Source organism: Marmota monax, unplaced genomic scaffold (genome assembly GCF_021218885.2).
Source record: "Marmota monax isolate L192 unplaced genomic scaffold, Marmota_monax_Labrador192_F-V1.1 WCK01_AAM20220418_F8-fsc00004, whole genome shotgun sequence".
NCBI lineage: Eukaryota > Metazoa > Chordata > Mammalia > Rodentia > Sciuridae > Marmota > Marmota monax.
Window position 1 is genome coordinate 292228 of NW_026692881.1, and position 21533 is coordinate 313760.

The window sequence follows — 21533 nt, forward strand, 5'->3', positions numbered from 1 at the left end:
TCTGAAAGTGAAAAATTATATTCCCCAGGAGTATAAAGGGTAGGGAGGCAGGCTGTAGTTCTAATAATGTAAGAGGTTTGAAAATGATCAGAAGTATTCATCCCATTATTCATGTTAGTCATTTATGAGGAATGACTTTGACATTTAAAATCAGTAGCCACTTTCATATTGGTCTTTTAGTCTAATTGGGAAAGTAAGGAAGAGAAGGAACATAAGATGAAATGTGACTTAATACATTAATTTATTATGTTTGAATTTTTTTCTTGTGGGGAGCTCTGCCCCTAGAAGTCTCCACTAAGGCACCAAATGAGCCCAGGAGTATAAGTATTGAAATGAGAATCAAGAAAACAGGATTTATTCAGGGACCAGCCCAGCCTGGAGGAGAGAGTGAAGTATGTCATCTAGGAAAGCAAGAACAGAGACTGAGGCTGGGAGTCAAGCTGGGAAAGTAGAAAAGTGGAGACTGAGGATATAGTAGGGCTTGTAGCTCAGGGCTAAGATGAGGTTTGGGTCTAGCTTCAGGTGGGTGGCAGTGCAGAGTTTGTACAAGTCCATACTGGGCTGGGTTTCTGCAGTTTTTGAGGCAACACCCTTAAGTATTTGCACAGGATCAATGCAGTGACTTCTTTCTCAGGAGCTTGATCCATGGGATTCCAGCTCAGAATAGAGTTCTTTGATGCCCAGAGGACACTTGACTCTGAAATAGTTCCCTTGCAACTGAAAGAGCAAAGCCTTAAAGCATGCACCAATGGATGCAAAAGTAGAAACCTCATTGTGATCCCTTTTACCTGCTGTTTTCTCCTGGGTCCTCATATGCCTTGTATTCTCTCTCCTATTAGTATGGCATCCTGGAAAGAGCATTGAATTGAGTCAAGGTGGGTTCAATTTCTAGTATACTCTGACCTTAAGCAAAGCTCTGGCTCCAGGCACCCTCATTGCTATCAAGTGGGCATAAAAATCCCTGCCTATTCTTTGGAGCTATTTATTAGAAATCACTGAAGGGGCTGGACATGGTGGTGCACACCTGTAATTCCAGCCACTAAGGAGTAGTCTGAGGCAGGAGGATCACAAGTTCAAAGCCCACCTCAGCAATTTAGCAAGGCCCTTGGTAACTTGGCGAGACCTCGTCTCAAAGTAAAAAATAAAAAGGGCTGAGGATGTGGCTCAGTGGTTATGTACCTCTGTGTTCTATCCCTGGAACCAAAAAATTTATTGAAGGAATGATAAATATTACAAGACAGTGCTTCTCCAACTTTAATGGACACAAAAACCACCTGCAAGGCTCATTGAAATTGAGACTGTTGGAAAAGGTGGACACAGTAAAGACATTTTATTCTCGGGTCAGAAAGGAGTTCTCAGTGCAGAACCGAGTCAATTCTGATCTGTGCAGAAGTGACTGGGAATTTTAAAGGGAGAATGAGGGGGTTAGGAGGGAAATGGCGGGGGTGGTGCAGGCAAAGAAGTGGAAAATTACAAAGAACTGGTAGGAGGGGTCAATGTGATCAGAGCTTCTGTGACTGTACTGACTGGCAAGTTTATGAAGTTAGGTTTTCTGCCTCTCACAGTGTCTGGGAGTCAGTCCTATATTTCTTGATAATTACATTTCAAAGGGATGTTCCCAGGGCTTTAAGAAACACTCTGGCTCCTAGTTAGTAAAAGATGCATATGTGCCTTTGAGGTATAGAAAGGATTTAAATTGAAATTTTATAAAGTAAATTGTTCTAAGACAAGGGGAAGTTATCAGCCTGTAGTTAGGTGTTGACTGGAACAAATGGTAAATTCTATTGGCAGCCTTGAACTTCCCCAGACAGGGACTCAAGAGAAGACAAGGCCTTCCCAAGCTGGTGTTTGTTCAATTCCTTTCGTGTATGCATAGTAAGGGGCTGGTGGACAAAATAATTTTTGCTAAAGGTTTAGTGGTTCTCAAGACTCTAATATAGCAGCCTGAGCTAGGGCCTGAGTTTCCAAATTTCTAACACGTTCCAATTAATCTTGATATCCTGCTAGTTCATGCATAATACTTTAAGAAACAAGAATCTAAAAGAGGACTGTACAAAGCAAAGGCATTAACTTCTGTGGGCTTTGGGCTTGAAAATTTTCAGCAATGTTTACAAACATTAGCAGTTTTCCCTTTTAATTTATTTGATAAAAGAATTGGAAATCCACAATACAAACTATTGAGAGAATCCACGACAATATCCTTACTATAAAGCTGGACAATTTTGGACATAAAGTAGAATTACATGGGAAGATTTTTAAAAACTTCTGATGCCCAGGCCCACTAAATCAGAGTCTTTGGAATGGGACTCAGACAACAATATGTCTTTAAGCTCCTGGGTGATTCTAATATGCAGTCAATGTAGAAAAGTGCTTAGAATATCAAGTTTGGAAGAATAGCAGTTACATCTGAAGAGCTTTTTCTCAGAACCAGGCTGCCTCTGATCATCCCTGATAAATTCAAGGAAAAACCTTTGGGTGGCAAGTGTTGGGATGATGTGGTCATGGAATGGGGAAGTGGGAACTTTAACTGGATCTGAACCTTCAAGGTGAAAAAAGAAATAGAAAAGAGTAGAGATAGCAAAACGAGAAGAATTGTGGTAATTTTTGTTATGCAACTCTATGTTCTTTCCCCAGTATACTGATTTATCAAAAGCATGCCTGCGTTTATGTTCTCTTCCCAGAGTAAGGCATTCCACTGTGATAGGGAGGCATTGGATAGGTGGGTTAGGAAGGACAAGCTGTGGGAAAGAGGCAGTAGGGATTTGTTGAGTACAAAGGATGGAAATCAGAGAGCAGACTGAACACTTACGCCCATCCTCTGACTGCCTTCCTTCCTCCACTAATGTCCAATGGGGCAAGCAGGCAGGTGGATATTTGTGAGGGGAAGGGAAAGAAAATTTGCTCATTCTGATTTCACTTTCAAATACTTAAAGGAGAAGAGTTTGGGGCTGGGGTGTAGGTCAGAGATGGAGAGCTCACCTTGTGTATTTGAGGCCCTGGGTTCAGTTCCCAAGCATGTGTATGCACATGCGCACACACACTTTCTTTTTATTTACTCATTTATTTATTGATCGATACTAGGAATTGAACATGTTAAACAAGCACTCTACCACTGAGCCACAACCTCAGCCTAGTTAGTTTTTAAAGTATTATCAGAAAAGATAGTATTTGATGGGATCCCTGGATTTGGGGAGGAGAACAGGAACATACTCCTTCCCAGGAACATCTGGTCCACTTCCATGTTGCATGGTGGTCATGGCTGACCACACACACTTTTAATGGAAGGAGTCAGCTCTTTCTGCAGTGCAGTGAAGGCCCGGGGAGTGGCAGTGTGTGTGTACTGCCCAAAACAGGTTGACGGAACGGGCAGCTCTCAAAATATGACATCTGAGCAGACATCTGAAGGAAGTGAAAAAGTGGGTCTTACAAATATTGGAGAAAGAGCCTTTCAGGGAGAGGAAACTGCAGGTGCAAAGGCTCAGGGGTGGTACTGGGATTGATATGTTCAGTGGAGAGTTAAAAAAGCAAGATGAGCCAAGTGATGCGTGGACAGTGGCAAGAGAGGAAGCAAAGGCGGTGAGATGGTTGTAATGTAGGCCATGTGGTTCTAGCAGACCAGAGAAAGAACTTATAAATTTTACTGAGATATAGGAGTCCATTGGAGGGTTTTAAGAAGAGTGACATGATCTACTTTTTATTTTTCTGGCTACTTGGAGAGAATAGTCTGTTGAGGATCCAAGGTGGCAGCAGTGAGACCACTTAGAGCTGTTGTAATGATCCATTCAAGAGATAATGGTAGCAGGAACCAGGTAGAGCAGGGAGGCCTGAGAAGTGTCAGATGCTGACCAAACCTGAAGGAAAAACTAAAGAGGATTCCTGAACCATTTGATGTGGAATGTGAAAGAGATGGATCAAGGATGACTTCACCATTTTTGGTCTGAACAGCTAACTGCATGTGAATTTTGCATTAAAGGAGAGCAGAAGATGATGGGATAGTGGGAAATTTTAGTGGGCTACAAGAGTCCAAAGGATGAGCCAGAGGTCTCAGCTTGGATGCACTGAAACAATGCTAAGCTAATCAGCCAGTTCCCAAATGATACATTCAATAGGATGCACTTTGCATGTTTTTTATGACATGGAAACAGCATTGTTGGGAGGGGGGTGTAAAATCCTTAACACACACACACTTATATATATATGAGATGAAAGTGTAAAAGACAAGTATGGGATGATAAACAATGTGCAGCCTAGGTTGAGCCCAACTTGGGAGCTTCACACTTTTAACAATCCCATTGCTTAAGCCAGAGCCTATTCCAGTTAAAGTAGAATCTCGGGATTAATTATTACTTTTTAACTCCCTAAGGGATTCTAGTATGTGGGCAAGGTGGAAAACCACTGCCTTAAAATGGAAAACAATTGTGAAATCTTTTAGAAGCAAAAGGAATTTTCCCCTTTTATATCAAAATCTTGGTCAGTGTCTGTTTTGGATTTAGGCAAGAGATACCCATGCTCTAATTTCCATGATGTTCATCCAGGAAACATGAGTAAACACTCCCTAGGGGCAGCTGAACCTTGACTAGCCTTCCACCATCACTTTCCAGTAAAAGGAACTCCTTAGAGAAATGGCTGATTGCAAAGTTGGGGCAGAACATGTACAAGATGAATCTATAACATCCTGTCACATCAGATAACAAACAGGCTCTCAAAGACCACTGAGCACTTGTAGAAAGGACAGATTCAAGAGACAAAAGAGGCTCTTGCTGGGCAATAATGGGATGATCTGAGCATCAATGAGCATAACTGCACAAACACAGGAAAGCTACAGATATCCATAAATTTGATGATAATTTTAAGAAGGAAAAAACCTCCAGTTAATATCGAAACCTAGCAAATAAAAACAAATATGATTTACCCTGCCTTTGCTACTTGAAAGTAACCAAGGGTTAATAATAGAAGTTTCTCACTATAGAAGTAGTAATTCAGATCCAGCAATACCATATTAGAGTGGTAGTTGCCAAGAGGCAGCCAGTGGGAGAGGCCTGAGTTCCTAAAAATGCCTGAGAGTGTCCAAAAGGCAGCTCCATGCAGGGCTCTGCCCCAGCAGTGATGCCTCTAAAGGCACTCTATCCTGCAAGATGTTCTGGTACCACTTCCTACTCAAAATGTTCTTCCAGCACAGATCAAGTCAGTCAAAATCTGGATCTTATGTCTTCACTTTAAGAGGAGGAAAGTGTTCTCAGAGAATGATGTTTCAAAACTCCAAGTTAGGCAGGTCTATTGGCACATCCTAGATAGAGACTTGGCAGGAGGATCACAAGTTTGAGGCCAGCCTCAGCAATTTAGTGGCACTCTGTCTCAAATTTTAAAACAAAGCAGGGTGGGTGGTGGAGTTATGGATGTAGCTCAGTGGATAAGTGCCCCTGGGTTCAATTCCCAGCACTAAAAGAATAAATTAAAAAATAAAAATACTTAAAAGCTGGTCAGGAGCAACTTTTGCGATAGAGGGCAAAGAGCTCTGAGGAAAGCCTTCAGAGTTGGGCCACCTATTTGCCATGAAATCTTGGGTTGGTGGCTTTCTTCTCTGGGTCTGTGTCTCCATCTGTATCATTCAGGAGGTTCTAGATTTGGCAGCTATGGGCACTATGGATCCTTCATCAGTGCCAAACCTGGAGTCTAGGTCTCTGTTCATATCCAGTGCTGTTGTTACTAATCTTGTTTTGTGGAACTGGATATTGAACTCTACCACTGAGCTCATCCCCAGTCCTCTTTATATTTAATTTGAGACAAGGTCTCACTAATTTTATGAGGCTGGCCTTGAACTTGTATCCTGCTGCCTCAGCCTCCCAAGTAGTTGGCTATTACTATGCATCACCATGTCCACCAACCCCATCCTCTTTGGATCAGTGGACTGGACATTCCAAGAAAACAGAAATGTTAATCTTGGTCAGGTGTGATGGCACACACCTCTAATTGATGCACTGAGACTGCACTGGGACAAACCTCTCCTTCCAGATCCAGGGAAGCTGTTGAGTATAAAATATAGACTAGATTTGCTAAAGAGGATATTTGGTCAAGGAGGTAGACTTCAGGACAATTCTCCAAGTAGCCTTGGATAGACTCAGCTCTCCCAGAATGTGCTGGGATTGTAGCATCTTGAGAGGAGAAACTGGCCACAACAGATTGGGTTCTGTTCCTATCATCCCTAAGGATGTTAGGGGGAAATTGCTTCCAGCCAACATAGCTTCTCCCCCAAATCCAAGTACTAAAGATTGATCTCAGAGGCACTCTACCACTGAGCTTTATCCCCAGTACTTTTTATTTTGAGACAGTCTCACTAAATTGCCCAGGCTGGCCTTGAAATTGCAATCCTCCTGCCTCAGCCTTCTGGTTAGCTGGGATTACAGGCATGTAGCACTTCACCTGGCTAATAATATCTATTCTGACTGGGGTAAAGTGAAATTGCAAAATAACTACCACATGATGCTGCTATACAATTCCTGGGTATAAACCTGAAGTATTTAAGCACAATATATGCTCGTGTGGAAATGTCACAGAGAAACCCATTAATTCACACAATTAATATGACTTAATATTTATAATTTAAAACCACTACCATTTGTATTAGCATCCCCCAAAAGAGAGAAATATTTAGGTACAAATATAGCAGAATAGGTACAAGATTTATATGCAGAAAACTATAACACTTTAATCAAGAAAATCAAAGAATGGATTAAATGGAGAGATATTCCATATTCATGGATAGGAAGACTCAACATTGTTAAGATGTTAGTTCCTTCCAAATTGATCTATAGATGGATACAAATCCCAGAAAGTCATTCTATGGATATCAACAAACTGACTCTGAAATCAGGCAAAAGACCCAGAAAAGTCAACACAATATTGAATGAAAATAACAAAGTTGGAATACTGATGCTATCTGACTTTAATAGGACAGTATAAAGAATCAAGACAGTGTTGTATTGACAAAACAATAGACAAATAGATCAGTGAAACAGAACAGAGAGCCCACAAATAGATTCACATAATTATGGTCACCTGAGTTGTGCATGGCAGTATATGCCTGGAATCTCAGATACTTGGGAAGCTGAAGCAGGGAGATCCCAAATTTGGGGACAGCCTAAGCAATTTTTCAAGATCCTGTATCAAGAAAAAGGGGAATATGGGAAGCAAGGGATAGAGATGTAGCTCAGTGGTAGAGTACTTGTCTAGCATGAGTGAGGCCCTGGTTACTGATCCTCAAAACTGAAAGGAAAAAAAAAAAAAGCCCAAGGACATGAACAGATGCCTCAACAAAGAAAATTTACAGATGACAAACAAATCAAGATGTTCCACATAATATGTCATTATCAAGAAAATGTGAATCAAAATAACAATAAGATACCACACTATTAGAATGGCCAAAATCCTTAATACTGGCAATAAAAATGCTGCTAAGAGCTGGGCCCAGTGGTGCATGCCTGTAATCCCAATGCTGCAGGAGGCTGAGGCAGGAGGATCGAGAGTTCAAAGCCAGCCTCAGCAACTTAACGAGGTCTTAAGCAACTCAGTGAGACCCTGTGTATAAATAAAATATAAAAAAAGGGCTGGAGATACCGCTCAGTGGTTAAGCACCCCTGGGTTCAGTCCCTGGTACCAAAAAAAAAAAAAAAAATGCTGCCAAGGATATGAATCAGCAACAACTCATATTCACTGGGGTGGGAATGCCAAATGGTACATCCACTCTGGAAGATAACAGCACTTTTTTATTTGGTACTGGGGATTGAACTCCAGGGTGTTTTACCATTAAGCTGCATGCCCAACACCACCCCCTTTTCAAAATTTATTTTGTTTTGAGATAGAGTCTTGCTAATTTGCTAAAGTTGGCCTTGAACTTGTGATCCTCCTGCCTCAGCTGCCCCAGCAACTGTGATTCCAGATGTTTGCTACCATGCCAGGCAGTTTAAAACTTTCTTACAAAACTAAATATAACCCTTTCCATATGTTCCAGCAATTGCAGTCCTTGGTATTTATCTCAAAGAGGTGAAAACTATCCATACCAAAATCTGCACATAGATGTTTATAGCAGCTTTTATCAATTGCCAAAACTTAGCATCAACCAAAATGTCCTTCAGTGGGTAAATGAATAAATAAACTATGGTATATCCAGAAAATGGAATTTTAGTCAGCATTAAAAAGAAATGAGCTATCAAGCCATGAAGACAGAGGAAAGTTAAATGCATATCACTAAGTGAAAGAAGGCTATGTGAAAAGATTGCATACTATATGATTCAATTATATTCTGGAAAATGAAAAAGTATGCTGACAGTAAAAAAATTGTTGACTGCTAAGGGTTAGGGGGAAGATAGGTTAGGAATAGATAGGACACAGAAGATTTTTAGGACAGTGAAACTAATCTGTGTTATACTTTAATGATAGATACACTCATTGTATATTTCCATCCTACAGAAGGTTCAAACCACTGATAGGATTTGGAATGTAAATGTTCCCCAAAATCTCATGTCCTCAGTTAATAGGACTATCGGGAGGTGACAGAAAGTTTAGGAGGTGAAACCTAGTTTGAGGAAGTTAGGTCACTGGGAGCATGTCCTTGAATGGAAAATTAGGACCTAGTCCCTTCTCTCTGCTTTCTGGCCACCGGGGAGTTAGAGGCTTTGGCCCACTATGGTTGCCTGCCATGATGTGCTGCCTCCTCACAGGCCTAAAGCAATGGGACCAAGCAATCATGGACTGAAACCTCAGAAACTATGAGCCAAAATGAATCTTTCCTCCTTTAAAGTTGTTTTTCTCAGGCATTTTGTCATAGCAAGAGGAAGTTGACTAATATAAACACTAAGATTAAACCCCAATATAAATATGGACATTGGGGGATTCTTATGTGTCAATGTAGGTTCAATTATAACAAATATACCAGGTAGGTAGGGGATGTCGATAATGAGGAGGCTGTGCAGGTACAGGGTAGAGATTATATGGGAAATCTTTTTACCTTACATTCAGTATTACCATGAACCTAAAATTGCTTTAAAAAAATAATCTAGCTGGGCATGAAAATACAAATATATTAAATAAGAATATATTGGGGGCTTTGTTTTGTTTTTGAGATGAGGGTCTTATTATGTTGTCCAGTCATGAACTCCTGGGTTCAAGCCATCCTCCTGTCTCAGCCTCCTGTGTAGCTAGGGCTACAGGTGCACACCACCAAACACAGTTTACCAATATATTTGTAACACAAATCAAAATACACTAGCAAGTGGAAATACATTAGCAAATGAAAAACCAAGGCATACAGAATCCCATTTATTCTGTCCCTATCCATCTATATGTATATTTGTTTGGCTCTAACAAGATAGATGTTTATTTCTCTCCTAATAGAATAGTCTATACCTAAGCTATCCAAGGCTGGGCTGGTGGCCCCACTGGGTCAGGGGTCAGTTTTCTTCTAAATTGTTACTCTGTCATCTTACCTCAATGCCTTCATATTCCACGAAGTTACCCACTAGTTCACCAGAGCTGGTGGGGAGGAGATGTAGAGGTCGCACTTCTTTCCCTTAAGTCACAACTTGGAAATAGCACAAGTTGTTTGCTCACATCCGATTGGCCAAGACTTCAAGATGCTCTTATCTATAACAGAGACTGGGAAATGTAGTCTTTCTTTCTTTTTTTTCATTTTTTTTCTTTCTTCCTTTTTGTTTTTTGGTGATGCTGGAGATTGACCGCCCCCCCACCACTCTGAGCTACACTTCCAGCCCTGGAAATGTGGTCTCTCTCATAGATGGCTTTGTACCCAGCCAAAATTTGGTGGTTCTATCCCCACCTCTGAAAAAGAATGGATTTTGGGGGAAAACCAAATGTCTGCCTTAACATATGTATATATGGAAAATACATGAAACTCTGGTAACAGTATTTGCCTCTAGAAACAGAGTAATAGTGATTGAGGACATAGATAGGGAGGACAATGTTCTATTTAGTACCCTTTTGGATCTTTATAATTTGTTCCATGTGAATGTATTAATTAATCCAACATTTTAAACAAGGTTATATAAATGGAACCCTACCATGTTCTTAGTATACCTCCCTAGCTAGTTCACTGACAGAAGTTTGTGTATCTGCCCCTCACCCCTCAGAGAAGGTTACAGATAAATGTGGTGTGAAACTCAGGCCACACTGAATTGCAGAAAATCCACATGGTTTGAGGAGCTGGTGAAGTCCCATAGGCCTACATGGGCTTCTTTGTACAGGAGCCTGGAAAAGAGCTCAAATCCAGATAAGTGCCCTGGGAATGCTAATCCTCCTGAGCCAGAGGACCCAACCTGGCCTCCCTAATTCCCTCCTGACTGGGCCAGGTTTGATTAGAAAAGAGGAAGCCCATTCTTCTGCCAGGCTTTTGTCCCAGCATGGATCATGAGGAGAGAGAAGAGGAGGCCAGGAGAGACTGGGAGTTGGCCCTGGAGACGTAGGTGCAGGCAGTTCCTAGGCAGATGCTGCTGCTTGCCCTTTGAAGCAGGAAGCCTTTGAAGACTCTGCCAGGCAGAGGCCAGGCTGCCCTTATCTGACTCATCTCTTTCCCATCCTTCATGACTCATGAAACCTTGGGGCAAACTTCAGGCCTGTATGGATGGGAGCTGGGAGGCTACCAGCAGCGAGCCCGTCATCCTAGTGCAGGAGGGCAAACCCTTCTACTGGTTCCTGCTGGGCTGTGAGACAGATCACAGAAAAGACACTCTCACACCTCCTGGAGTATAGACCACTCAGGCCCTGTTACCTAAACTGGCTCCCAGTACCCTCTAGAGTGCTATGCAGCTGTTATTTAGTACCCAAGGGGCTCTGTGCACACAGAGAAACATTTCCAACTCCACATCGTGTCTAATGTCCAATGAAAGAAAAGTGAAACTGTTAACATTCATCTAAATATTTACATAATATTTCCACAATTAATAAATCAAATTGTTGTATTTTTAACAGAATAGATTTCCCCTGAACATTTAAACATCAATTACACCCTTCCTGAATCTAATGACTCAGTCTTATAAATGTTTTTAACACCGTTAAACATCGATAAATAATAACATAACCATTACAGAACTGGACCTGTAAACACATACTAACTCTGCTTTCAATGCTAGTGAGTGTATCTAAAATTGCTTCTTTATTATTTGCAATCAGTGGCAGAAGCAGCCAGCAGGATAGATAATACGCTTGTATGTTGCTCATCACTGCCCTCTCCTGGGAACCTGAGGGAGTTGGCCAGGCCACACCTAATCCAGACTCATCAGGTTCTGTGACTTAAATTCCCACCCAGGGTATAGTGACTAGATGACAGTCAGGCCCTAGACTGTACATCAGACCCTCATGGGCTGGCTATGGACTTTCAAGACTTGAATAAAATCTTTGAACAAGAAGGGATGCTAATGTTGTCAGCTGATCAGAGCAATCAGCTACAGGTTCTTGGGGTGTCTCAGTGTGCATCTCAGAGAAAGGCTGGGACAGAAACCAAAGATTTACAGAGGAGCCAGTGAGCAGAAATCTGGCATGAGCCCTGAGGGGTGCTGGTCTAAAATTGCTGGTGCAGTAGAAAAAGAGACACCAGTATCAGTGCACAAATGGGGAGTACATGACATGGGGATAGTACCAGATCCTGACCCCTGCAGGCTTGCTCTACAAAAGGCATTGAGGAGAGGCTGTACTGGGTGACTTTCTCTTTCCCCGGCTTCACACAGGCAAAGGGAATGGGCAAAAGGTGTTCTGAGCCATGGCAACAGCATGGGCAAGGGGTCAAGTGCACAGGAAACAGAAGCTGACCCAGAAATGCATGTGCAGGAAGGGAGGGAAGCAGGACTAAGTAGAGACAGGAACTGAACAATGAGGCCTTAACTGATCCCATGGGAGCTCTGAGCTGGGATGTTCCATTAGTTCCCAGGAAAAGAGGCAAGGAAGTTCTGAATCCCTCCCTTCAACTATTTAGTGGATGTAGCTGCCTGTCTTCTCTCCCCGCTCACACACACACTGGGGATGGGGCAGAGCCTTGGGGTGGGGCACAGCCTTGGCACCTTCCTTCCACTAGGGAAAATTCCAAGTGAGTGATCAAATTCAAACCCTACGTCCTGCCTGTGTGGCCACTACATGGAGGGGACAGGCTGGGTCACTGAGTGCAAGGGAGGCCTGTGGTCAGAATGTGGTTACAGCAGTCCATTCAGAGGCTGACCAGGCCCAGCCTCTGAATAACACAGGAAGGGGTTGGTATTCAAGATGAACTTTTAAGAGTTTGGGGGAGGGAGACTGATAGGATCAGATTTTTGTTCTAGGGTCAGGGAGGGGGTAACTGGGACCACAGGCTAGAGATTAAGTCTCATGATAAAGATATGGTGTGGCCAAGTGCATAGAGAATATCTAAAGACACAGAGTGACTGGGACTGCAGAGAGCCTGTGAAGATGGGGTGGGGGTGCTTAGATCAGAGTCTGGAAAGAGCAGAAACATGTACAGGAAGTGGGAAACAGGGTGCCTCAAAGAAGGCTGAGGAGCAGCTGGGTGTGCACTACATGGTCCTGAGTGGGTAAGCAGAAGAACGAGTGCTCCTGGAGGAAGGAGATAGAAGCAATGTCACACAAGGTGGGCAAAATTCTGCCCCCTTTTCTAGCATATATGCACCTTCTGCCTGCAACACACGCCCACAGAGCAGCAGCTTGAAAAACTCAGAGATTCCTTAGACTGCCCCTAGGTGGCAGTGTGTGCACATGCAGCAGCTGTTGGGCATGGGTCCCCAAGGACAACCAGATTTTCCCGTGGGATTAGCTAAAAGGCCCCAAAGTTGTGAGAGAAACAGAGAGGGGCACTTGTGATGCCTAAAGTACTCACCTGTGCTCTGCTTCAGGTAAGTCCCAGCGCACCCCTGTCCCATGCTTCTGGGAATGGAAACATGAGGATCTTTCTGGGACTCTCCTGGCAGGGTCTGAACCTGGAGGTCCCAGGGCCTTAGCAGACCCTCAAAACCCTGAGATTGAGACAAACAGGGGTTTCAAGTCTGGATTTGAAGATGATAGTTCTAGTTCTACTGCTTGTGGACTGGGTGACTCCTTCTGAGCCTCGTTTCCACATCTAGTTTACTAACTCAGAGCTTTATGAAGGTCAGTTCACGTGAGATTATTCCAGATATAACATTCCTAACTCTAAGTGGCTTTTATATCCACATATACCCCATAATTCCCTGAACAGACATGAGCAACTCTCAACCCTGAGTGGACATAGCTTTCAAGGGGAGAGTTAGAGTTCGGCCCACGCAGTCTCCCTCTAATGTCCTATCTAGCTACAAGTAGGGTTTCCTTCTTTGGCAAAACCATCTCCCATGTGGAGTAATTATACCATGGTTGAGTCAAGGATGATAGGACGTTGGGAGGTCACCTGTCAAATCACCTTCTTCTTGCCCTAACCCCAGTTCATGGGTGGCACAACCTTGGCCAGAGATGTGATGGGTCTACTTATTACCACCATCTGCTGAAAGTTCAGCCCCCATCACTGAAGAGTACACCTCTGTCTCTGTGTCTGGTGCTCACTATCACAAATCTTAGTTCTGTCTTGCAGGGAATACCACCTGAGGGCATAGGTCACATGGCTTAGGATGCAGATTCTAATGGGAATAAGAAGTACTTGGAAATTTACAAATTCCTTAAAATAGTTCATTCTAGCTAGGTGTGGTGGTTCACACCTGTAATCCCAGTTTCACAGGAGGCTGAGGCAGGAGAATCCAAGTTCAAAGCCAACCTGTGCAAGTTAGTGAGACCATGTATTAAAATAAAAAATAATTTTAAAAAAGGTCTAGAGATGTAGCTCAGTGGTAGAGTACCACTGGTCTCAATCCCCCATAGTGAAATAAAAAAAAAAATCATAATGAAACAATAAGCATTGGAAGACAGGCCAAGAAATCAACTTATTTTTTTGTTCTTTCTCCCCTAGTTCTGGCCTCTTTTTAAAGAAAGGAAACATCCATTAAAACTAATCTTGGAGGGAATGGTCTCCCAAAGATGTTATGACCTGGCTCATTGTTATTGCTGATACCTCAAGTCCTGCCATACATTGATGAGATGACCCATCCTCAAATTGTCCTCTTGGCCCTAACTTTCTCACTCTAAGTAAGGGCCATTGACTTACTTCTTTGCTCCACAAGGTCACCCATTCTCATGAGTACACCCATAGCCTTGTGTTACCATATCATCTTCTCATTTACTGAGGGCCTTCCAGCTCCACTGCCATCTTCTCCTTCCTACCAGCCAAGGCCTGTGATACAACACCTCTGCTTTCCTTCCAGTATCCTTGAATCCTTTGCACTATTGTTTTTCTCTCATGCCTTCTGGCAAATTCCCAAACAGTGCTCAGTTCTACATCCTAGAAAACTATGGTGACTATCCACCTTTCTCCATTCTGCCTCATTTTCACCTGAACCATTGCACAGCTCTCTTTATAACTTTTTTCTTTTATGATTATAAGTCAACTGAGGCTGAAACCTGTCCATTGAGGAGAGCCAGAACAGACCAGCTGAGTGGACCTGGGACCTGAATGACATTGTGGAGGTACCGATCAGCCTGCTCTTCTTCCCAGTATGTCATGGAAGTTTTTTCAATAACTATAGCTACCATCAGCAACAAAACCCATTTGGGTAAAGCATGTAGTTGGGTCACTGTTATAAGGACTAAACACAATTCCTAATTGATACAAAATCTGCAATTTTTTGGCTTTTGCTTAGATGTATCTCCTGAATACAATCTCAAATTGGACCTATTCCTTCTGTCCAGAGGTACTTCGAATGGAAGAGGTCTAAGTCATCAACTCTCATTAGATATACACATACAAAGGACCCCGGAGTTCCTTGTCTCAGTGAATAGCACCACTGTTCATTCAGCCAGAATATGATGTCTCCTGTTTCCTTATTTTCCCATTTAACTCCTCACTCTCAGTTCTATATCCAGGAAGCATCCTGACTCTGTCCACCTCTCTCCATTCTGCCTTATCTGTACTGAATTATTACTACAGTTTCCTTTATAACCGCCCCCCCCCCCTTTAATCTTGCTCCTTTCAACACACTCTTCTGGCTGCAGTCTTAGGGATCTTCTAAAGCACAAACATGTCAATGTCATTATTCTGCCTAAAACCTTTCAGTGGTTGCCTAGGACCGGCTATACAAGACTCTGCCAGGAATTATGATGTTGGTCCTGCACACACCATCCCTTCTTCTAATATAGGTCTTGAGCTATGGGCATGTGACCCAGGCTGGCCCAATTACGGTATCCCATCTCCCTCACCACAGTGATTGGTCCAGGAATGGGCACATGACAAGAGTTTGACCAATTAGAAATCTTTCTTGGAACTTGTCCAAATCAAGCTAGAGTATAGAATTATTCATAGTCATATACTTTTGAAATGGCAAACTCCAAGAAGTAGGAGAGAAAGGCAGGGGGTCCTGGTCTGGGAAGCCCCTAGTATCAGCCATGAATTTCCTGAATAACTTTGGTTTCAGGTTCTTCTTTCGATTCTGAGTGACCTGAATATCCTTCTGGTAATCTTTCCCCTCCCCATTTTCCTACATTGGTTTAAGTAGAGGCCTCTTGTTTCCAACTAATTATTTCCTGACTATTGTGAAGAACTTTGGCAGTCTGGCCTTAATAAGAAATCGTTCCTGGGTAACAGAGTTCTTCACAGCTTACCTACTGTTTTTCAGTTTTACAAACTTTATTTCATTTGACACTTTTCTTTCTTTCTTTCTCTCTCTCTCTCTCTCTCTCTCTCTTTTTTTTTTTTTTTTGGTGGAGGTGCTGGGGAATCAAATTTAGGGCCCTGTGCATGGTAGCATGGTAGGCAAGTGCTCTGCCACTGACCTACACCTGTAGCCAATTTGTGCTAGGAGCTTGTGAGATGGGTATTACTAAGACCTTGACAATTTAGGTAAGAACATTAAGACTCATAGATGTCATATGGTTTGCACAAGATGAAAAAGCTATGAATTAGGAAAGTTTGTCACCAAATCCCTCTTCTCTTTAAGGTCCCCTGTGCCTGCCCCTTGCCAGTGCATACATGGTTGTACAGCCTAGGATGGGCAAGAGCAGCTTCAGGACAAAGGACTATGAAGGAATTCAGAGGAAGACAAAAACCAAGTTCTTCCACTTAAACTTTAATTGATATTTGCCTCAGGAAAAGAAACTCTTGACTTCTTTGCTTTCTTTCTTTCTTTACTGTTCCTTGTTCCCACAATCCATACTCCAGGCTTGTAGTACTTTAATTCAGCTATATTATTGGCAATTACAGTCCTAGGGACTAGCCTGCAAAGGAAATTACTAGTTATAATACAATTCTTTTATAAGTTGGGGCTGTCTGTATCCTAATTCTTTTATTTTTTAATAAAGGAAATAAAACATGTTCTGAATGGAGTTTCTCTGCTGCTCTCAGAAGCAACCCCATGTTGCTGTCAAAATGGGAAAGCTGGGTTGCTGGGAATGGCAGAGGAGTATCAGATGTGAGTGTCCAGTGAGTGAGACCTGCTGGGGGATGGGGTGGGGTGAGGTGGGGTAGGACATGCCGACTCTGTGAGGGATCTTCCCCACCCTCTTTAAAATTTTATTTTATTTATTTATTTTATGTGGTGTTGAGACTCAAACCCACTGCCTCACACATGCTAGGCAAGATCTCTACCACTGAGTCACAACCCCAGCTTCATATCCCCACCCTCTTAAGAACCTGCAGCAGTGTGTTCAACCTGTCTAAGAAGAAAAATGTGTCCCAGAGGCTGCTCAGATTGGCAGAACCTCCAACATCACTCAGTCTATGGTTCACAAAGTTGTCTTCACTCTCTCCTTCCTCTTGTTCTATGCTCATGACCTTCACATCCAGGATTACGCAGATATCATCAAATGTGAATGGTCATCTTCTCTTCACTGGAAATATGTCAGCCTCTGTGTCCTTTTCTTAATAACTGTGGCAGTCTCCTTCCATCAGAGGTGACCTTTTCATCAGTGCCCATATCCCATCTTCTTTCGTCTGCTCTTCAGAGTCACTGCTCCTTCTATCCTAGATCTTTCCTATCACTGTACAAACCTGCTCTGGGATAATTTATATTTTAACAAACTCCTCTGTAGTCTAACAAAAGTCAAAATTAAATGTGGTCACAAGCACCAGAAAATAGAAGATTAAATATATATAAAAAGTCAATAGGTAGGTAGCTGAGTAGGTGTGGTGACTCCCTAAATATCAGGAACCCACATTTATTCTCACTCTTCCATAACTTCCTCAATACATGGCTTCTACTACAGATTCCATATGGTTACTGGAGCTCCAACAGTATATCCATATATTCCAGTGAGGAAGAAAGAACAGTGGCTGAGGAAAGCACATTATTTCCTTTAAAGCCAATTTAAAATTTGCACATGATCACCCCTACATCCTGCTGGCTGGAACTGAGTCACATGATCATTCATAATTGCAGGATAGGCTGAGAAATTCTATTATGAAAGGAAAGGGTGAGAATGGTTTTTAGGGTAATCTAGCAATCTCTACCAAAGCCTCCTATATGCCCACATCCCTTTTGAGATTCCTTCCAAGTTCTCTGTTTCCTGTTAGGTTGTCCATATATGATAGCTATACTATGCTCTAGCTTTCACCCCTCTACTTCAAGAACACTGCATACCCAGCATGAAAAGAGGGCCCAATACACACCAGGCCCCCAATCAAGCACTTACTGTCTGCTGAAAATGAATGGAGGGTCAAGTTTCCATAGAGGTCCCTAAACTACCTGGGGCGTCACAGAGACAGATGCATCCCCTTAGAGAAACAGCAATAACTGGAATGAACTGAACAGATACCATTTCAAGTTTCTCTCTCTCTCTCTCTCTCTTTGTTTTTGTAGGGCTGGGAATTGAACCCAGGTCCTTCTCCCACTTGCTAGGCAAGCGCTCTACAACTAAGCTATATGCCTAGCCCTTTTTACCTTGAGACAGGATCTCACTAAATCGCCCAGGCTGGCTGGCCTTTAACTTTTGATCTTCCTGCCTCAACCTCCCAAATAGCTGGGCTTACAGATGTGCGGTGACTGTGCCCTCAGCCTAGTAAGATTCCTGTTATGCATTGCCAGGCAGAGCAACTACCTGATCCTCAGTCCCCTCTATGAGTTTAAGCAACAGCAGTGTTCCTGTGCTTCACTTTACAAGTAGGGAGGCCGATGCTAGGAAGGTCAGCCTTTTCATCACGAGATGCATGCCAGCAGGGTGGATCCCCCTGCATACCTGTCTGTACTTCAGGTCTCCCATGCCGCCAAGAATCACCTCAGCCACCTCCTCATCATAAAGGTGAGGAACAAATCTCAGCAGGAGATACAAAGAAAGCGTGGTATTTTTAGCATCAAGGCTGGAAGGAGCGAGTCCTTAGAGTTCCGTAGGCAAAGAAATAAAAATCTTAATTTACCATCTCTTCTTTTACAGACTACCCCCACCTTGGATTTCCAAGGCCGGGCAAGAACGCCTTCCATCTTCAAAACAGCCATTTTCCTAATCCTTCTCCCACCTCTACCCAGTCGCTCTGAGCATCCCTTGAGATGTGGCCTCCCACAGCTCGCTGTTCTCCGCTGGGGCCAAGCCTGGGGCAAGGCCGGAGGGGCGTTCGCGCAGCGTATCTCGGCCGACTGTTCGCAGTGGCCACAAATGCTCGCCCAGGGTCCAGGCTCCGCCTGCGCCGCTCACCCACCGCTAGGGCAAGGACCAGGGCTGCCCCCAGCCTAGGGCACCGCCCAGAGTCGGACAAAGGGGCGGGTCGGCGATCCGGCCTCACTGCTTGGGGTGCTCCGAGAGCTGGAAGGCGGGGCGGGGCGGGTCGATCCGCGGCGGGCGGGGCCAGGCGCGGGGCCGCACCCGGCGGCGAAGGGAAGCGGCGCCCCTTCCTTCGCCAGCGCTAGGCGCCGCGCCCCCGGCCACGCCCCTCTGCGCCCCGCCCCCGCCGCTTGGACGGCCCGAGTCGCGCCCTCCCGCCTGGAGCTGCCGAACTTGCTCTAACTTCCTCGGCCGACCGGGCCGCGCCGCCGCTGCCGCGCCCGGGTGAGTATCGCGCGGAGCCCCAGCCAAAGCCTCGGGCCCTGCCCGCCTCATTGTCTGAGGCCGAAACCCCCAGTGAGCGTCCACCGGAGACAAGGACTGCTCCCCAGATTCCCGCTCTGTCCCTCAGACTGCCTTCTCGCCTGCCCGGGGGCGGCCCCGCGGGCGGCGCTGGCTTTGTCTGCCCGGATCGCCCGCGAGAGGTTGGAGGCCGCGGCCCGGACCCCGCGGAGCCGAACTCAGGCTCCGGGCGGAGTGAGAGGCGCGGCGGGTGATCCGACTGGCGCTCCTGACTCAGTAGCCCTGGCCTCCTCCGGGGACGGGCGGGGGTGGGAGTACCCTGCGAGGGAGGGGCTGGATTCCCGCCGTCGCTCCGGGCTCGGCTTTCGTCCCCAGCAGCGAGCCCCGGGGTGGGCGCTCTCTTCGGCTCCGTACCCAAACCTCGGCACCCGGGAGCTAGGGTCGGGGTTGAAGGTGGAGGGGTGGGTATAGGCCAGTGAGGGCTGCCCCCTCCCCCAACTCAGCGATGGGTGTTCTCTAAGTCGCGCACGCGACTGTGCGTCCGACTCTGCTTGGCTCCGGCTTCGGGCTGCCGGAGTTTGAGTACCTGGAGACCCAGCTTCTTCGTGCTTGGAAGCAGAGCCCGACCCTCCGACCCCTGACCTGGCCTAAGCTTTGTCCGGGTTGCTTTTGTGGCTCGTCCCAGCTTGCTGCTTCGTCCCCGTTGCGGAGGTTAGGAAGTGTGTGTGTGTGTGTGTGTGTGTGTGTGTGGGGACGTTGGCCTTGGGACCACTTGAACGTGTGTCTTGGGAACTTAAAATTGGCCTCCGTAGAAAGTCGGAGTTTGGGGAAGTCATGAGCCCGTTGGTATTCTGGCGCTGGCCACCAAGCAGTGGTGAGTACTAAATAACTGTCCCTGGGCGCTGGTCTGAGGACTTCATGCCAGAGAGTGTAGGGCTTTGAGTTGGAGCCTCTGCAGGTGTGCTGAGAGCCGGAATCTGCTCTACAGGAGGTCACTCTTGAGCTGGTGTGTCAGCTGTATGCCAAATCCTCAAAGAAGCCTTCACCCTGCCCCTTGACCTGGAAGTAGAAGTTAGTGCCATCTGAGTGCTTGGGCCACCCCTTCACTTTTGTGAAAGGAAACCTGGAGATCCACATTCAGCCAGTATAGTGGTTGGTGGAGGCAATTTTCCTTTCAGGGATAATCCTGGGTGCTGGCACCCTCAGAATGAAGGCCAGATTCCATCATGGCTCCATATTGCCTTCTAGCCCCCTTCCTCAAGGGTCCCCAAGCTTTGTGTCCCATTCAGAGTGTGTGTGTGTGTTTGTGTGTGTGTGCACGGGTGTGCTTGCAGTGCCATTGCACTTTGCCACACTAGGGGGTTGAACCCAGGGCCTCACACCATGCTAGGCAAATGCTCTACCTCTGAGCTATACCCCCAGGCCCCATTCTGCAGATTTCTATTGTTTCGACGTCAGACCTTAGAAACCAGGCTACCAGATAAATTTTCCCTCTCCTTCTCATTGTGTTATCCTTTGTTGCACTCCACCTTCAGGTGAAGACTTCTTTGATGTGTCAGTCTCTTCCTTTCATTTCTGAACTCCACTACTTGGACCACCTAATATGATCTGGCACTTTTGCAGGCAGTGTTCTAGGACTAGTGATTCCCTGACCATCTGTAAAACCTGTGTGATCTTAGAATCCAGGCTGGACTTAAGTAGGTGCCCAATAGTGTTTATTGATTTGAGTTTAGCAGCATCAAACAGGAATTTGAGTCATGGATGCCTCTGCAGGTTTGTGGCTGCTTGGAGGAAGAAAGGGCATGGAGGAGAGGGGGCTGCAGAAGTGTTGTCTGCCCAGGGAAGATCCACCCCTTTTTTAGCAGCTGTGCTAATCTCTTAGGACAGGTGAGGACTTGCTCCTCCCTTTCCATGTTTGGGAGTGGGAGGATGAAGCTCATGCCTTGCGTCGGAGGGGAGGGGCCTGCTTTGCAGGTTTTGGGAGTGAAGTTCCCAGGGAGGCCAGGGTGTATGGAACCATTTCCTGAGGCCTCATTCTAGGTCACAATGCGCTCAGGGATTTGACCTTGTTTAACTTCAGCTGAGTAGAATTCATTTTGGCAGCACCTACGAAGTGCCATTGTGCCAGTCCTGGGAAACCTTTGCTGGTGTACAATCTAGGAAGGTTTTGGAGAAGCTTACAGCAAATATGTGGCAGGTTTAATATTGATAGTAATAGTGACTTTGTTGAGGCTTAGTATTTACTGAGACTTAAACCAGTAAACTATCCTAGTTTTACTTATATTAACTCATTTAATCCTTGAAACAACCCAGTGTGAGATGATATTAACCACCTCATTTTACAGATAGGAAACAGTGGTCAAAAGAGGTCACAGAGTAACTTAGCTTGAGTTTTCAATTTGAGCTGGATTTCCTGATTGCTAATTGGAAAC

General features: G+C 44.8%; 1 protein-coding gene across 1 annotated transcript in view; it reads left to right on the forward strand.

Moving 5' to 3' along the window:
- Nucleotides 1-18946: 18946 nt before the first annotated feature.
- The window catches only part of Tspan14 (tetraspanin 14), a 55726-nt gene continuing 53139 nt past the window's right edge, over nucleotides 18947-21533 (forward strand). The window contains exon 1 of the mRNA XM_046450083.2: nucleotides 18947-19083. The gene's annotated coding sequence lies outside the window, so the exon portion shown is untranslated. The remainder of the gene's footprint in view (nucleotides 19084-21533) is intronic.